The 3,291-nt window shown below is 39.8% G+C and overlaps 1 protein-coding gene across 1 annotated transcript in view; it reads left to right on the top strand.

Annotated features, from left to right (window-relative positions):
• The window catches only part of SLC30A9 (solute carrier family 30 (zinc transporter), member 9), a 109,440-nt gene that overhangs the window by 94,897 nt on the left and 11,252 nt on the right, over positions 1-3,291 (top strand). The window lies entirely within an intron of this gene.

Raw genomic sequence — 3,291 nt, 5'->3', positions numbered from 1 at the left:
TTGTTTTTTTTAACTGTGCCCTGTCCCCAGAGGTGGAGTCTACAGAGACAGGCAGGTTTCCTTGAGCTGCTGTGAGCTCCACCCGGTTGGAGCTTTCCAGCGCCTTTGTTTACCTACTTAAGCCTCAGCAATGGCGGGCGCCCCTCCCCCAGCCTCGCTGCTCTCTTGTGGTTAGATCGCAGACTGCTTTGCTAGCAATGAGGGATGCTCCGTGGCCGTGGGACCCTCCCGGCCAGGTGTGGGTATAGTCTCCTGGTGTGCCCGTTTCCTTAAAGCGTGGTATTGGGGTGGGAGTTACCCGATTTTCCAGGTGTTGTGTGTCTCAGTTTGCCTGGCTAGGAAAAGGGATTCCCTTCCCCCTTGCGCTTCCCAGGTGAGGCAGTGCCTCGCCCTGCTTCAGCTCTGGCTGGTCGGGCTGCAGCAGCTGACCAGCACCGATTGTCCGGCACTCCCCAGTGAGATGACCCCAGTACCTCCGTTGAAAATGCAGAAATCACCGGTCTTCTGTGTCGCTCGCGCCGGGAGTTGGAGACTGGAGCTGTTCCTATTCGGCCATCTTGCTCTGCCCTCTCTGTTTCTTCTTTTTTAAAAGAGACAATTACAGGTACAAATTTTCCTTTAAGTGTTGCTTTCTCTGCATTCCATACATTTCCGTATATTGTGCCATTTTCATTCATCTAATAGTATTTTCTAATTTTTTTTTATTCTTTTCAGTTATTTAGGAAAGTGTGTTACTTAATTTTTACGTGGTTGTGAGTTGCACAGATTTCTTTCCATTATTGGTTTATTATTTTGTTCCATTGTGGTCAAAGAACATATTTTATATTATTTCTGTCCTTTTAAATTTACTGAGGTTTGTTTTATGGCCTTACATATAGTCTTGGATAATATTCGTATGCACTTGAGAAGAATATGTATTCTGCTGTTGTTGTATAGAGTGTTCTGTAGATGGTTGTTCGGTTTAATTGGTTTATAGTGACTTCAATTTCCCTAGTTATCTTCTTGCTCTATTGTTCTATCCTTTTTTTTGATGGAGTTTTGTTCTTGTTGCCCAGGCTGGAGTGCAGTGGCACAATCTTGACTCACTGCAACCTCTGCCTCCCAGGTTCAAGTGATTCTCCTGCCTCACCCTCCCAAGTAGGTAGGATTACAGGTGCTTGCCACCATTTTTAGTAGAGATGAGGTTTCACCACTGGCCATGTTGGCCAGGCTGGTCTCAAACTCCTGAGAGACGAAGTTTCATCACTGGCCATTTGGCCAGGCTGATTTCAAACTCCTGACCTCAGGTGATCCACCCGCCTCGGCCTCCCAAAGTGCTAGGTGTGAGCACTGCGCCCGGCCTCTATCCATTATTGAAAGTATTGAAGCCTCTAGTTATTGTTGTTGTATTATCTGTTTCTCCCTTCATTTCTTCTCGGTTTTGGCATCATATATTTGGGTGTTCTGTTGTCGGTACAAACATGTTTATAATTTTGCATATATTGTTTAATAAGTAGTGTATAAGAAAGAGCTATAAACTGAAAGACTAGCAAATTCGAAATTTTCTGGAAGAGTGAAAATCTTCCAGATTCTGTGGATTCTGTGGATTCAATTATTGGAAAAAATACGTTAGTAATCCAGAAAATTCATACAATTTTTTAAACAGTATATTTGTTACCTACTGCTGTGTGACAGATTGGCCCAAAACTTAGTGGTTTAAACAACATATTGTCATCTTATAGTTTCTGTGAGTCAGGAGTCAGGGCACAGCTTATCTGGGTCTTCGACTTCAGGGTTTCTCATAGACTGTAATCAAGGTGTTGACTGGAATTACAGCCATCTCCTGGGGAAGGGGCTGCTTCTAACCTTACTCACATGATTGTTGGCAAGATTTACCTCCTTGCCAAATGGGCCTCTTCAGCATGGCAGCTTGCTTAATCAAAGAGTGTAAGCTGATAAAGCAATAGAGAGTGAGTGTGAACAAGACAAAAGTCACAGATGAGTCACCTGATCTTGGAAATGATATCTTTGCCATATTTGGTAGGTGTAGCCCACATTCAGGGAGAGGGGATTACAGAAGGGCTTGTGTATAGACACGAGGATTAATCATTGGGAGCCCTCCAAACAGTTATCTGTCTGTTGTTAGTTATATGTAAGAACATAAGGAAAAAGTATATCTAAATATATTTATTAGTTGCTATTTACATACCAGCCAAATAATGAAATATATTAATACTCTGTGAAAACTAAAGTAAAAATGATTTTTTAAAATGAATAAATATGTTCTGTGAGTTACCACGAGAGGAAATAAAAACAAGAATAAATGATATAGCCTCTTGCGGGCAATCTGAACAAGTTTTGTTTTAACTTGAGCACATGTAACTTTATAAATATTAAAACATTAATTCTTATTTCACCTTTGATGGTTGATTAAAATATAGCTTCTTTATATGGATAAAAAATTTTGGACTCAGTGTTTAGTAACTTGCTCAGGATCGCTCAGAAATTAGGGTCTAATGTTTTAAGAATACTTGGAGTCTTATTTAGGCTTGCTTTTCTAGTAGATCTGTATGTCCTCAGAATTCAGAGTGTTTTAGTATTTCTTATATAGCTGTACAGAAAAGATCTTACAGTGATCACTGTAGAAAGAAGAGAATTTCTCAACAGTTTCTAGGGAAGATTGACTCCTGAGGGTTAGAGCAGGAGGAATGAAAAGTAGCTATGCTTGAGTATCTGCTTTCCTGTCTGGGAGGCAGAAGAGTATGATGCAAAGACTACTGGGCTTGGATATCTGAGGAGCTGGGCTGGGGAGTCCTAGTCTGCTGTTTACTAGCTGAATTACCTTGAGCAAGTCACTTATGCCCCTCTGGGATGGTTTTATCATCTGTAAAATAAAGATGTCACCCTATCCATCTATAAAAGCCATTGATTAAATGCCTGCCTTATAGTTTGTACTATATTAAACATTTTATATATGTATTAGCTCATTATTCCTCACATCAGTCCCATGTGGCAGTTACTATTAACCTCATTCTAATAGAGAACTTCACAGCATTGTATGAAGACTTTTAAAGAAGCTGGTGAACATACAATTGGTTAATGTACTCTAAAACACCATTATAAATTAAAACAAATTTATATATGGCATTTAGGAAATTGTTAAGTGGATATATGGGGGCAAAGGCTTATGAGATAACATGATATTTTAGAAAAGTGATTTAGAGTTAATGAATATATATATATAATAATTATTATTTTTATTATTATTTTTTGAGACAGAGTCTCACTCTGTTGCCCAGGCTGGAGTGCAGT

The sequence above is a fragment of the Colobus angolensis genome, unplaced genomic scaffold, assembly GCF_000951035.1.
Source record: "Colobus angolensis palliatus isolate OR3802 unplaced genomic scaffold, Cang.pa_1.0 Scaffold29, whole genome shotgun sequence".
NCBI classification, from domain to species: Eukaryota; Metazoa; Chordata; class Mammalia; order Primates; family Cercopithecidae; genus Colobus; species Colobus angolensis.
Note: the sequence above shows the minus strand (reverse complement) of the source record. Positions and strands in the feature narration are given on the sequence as shown.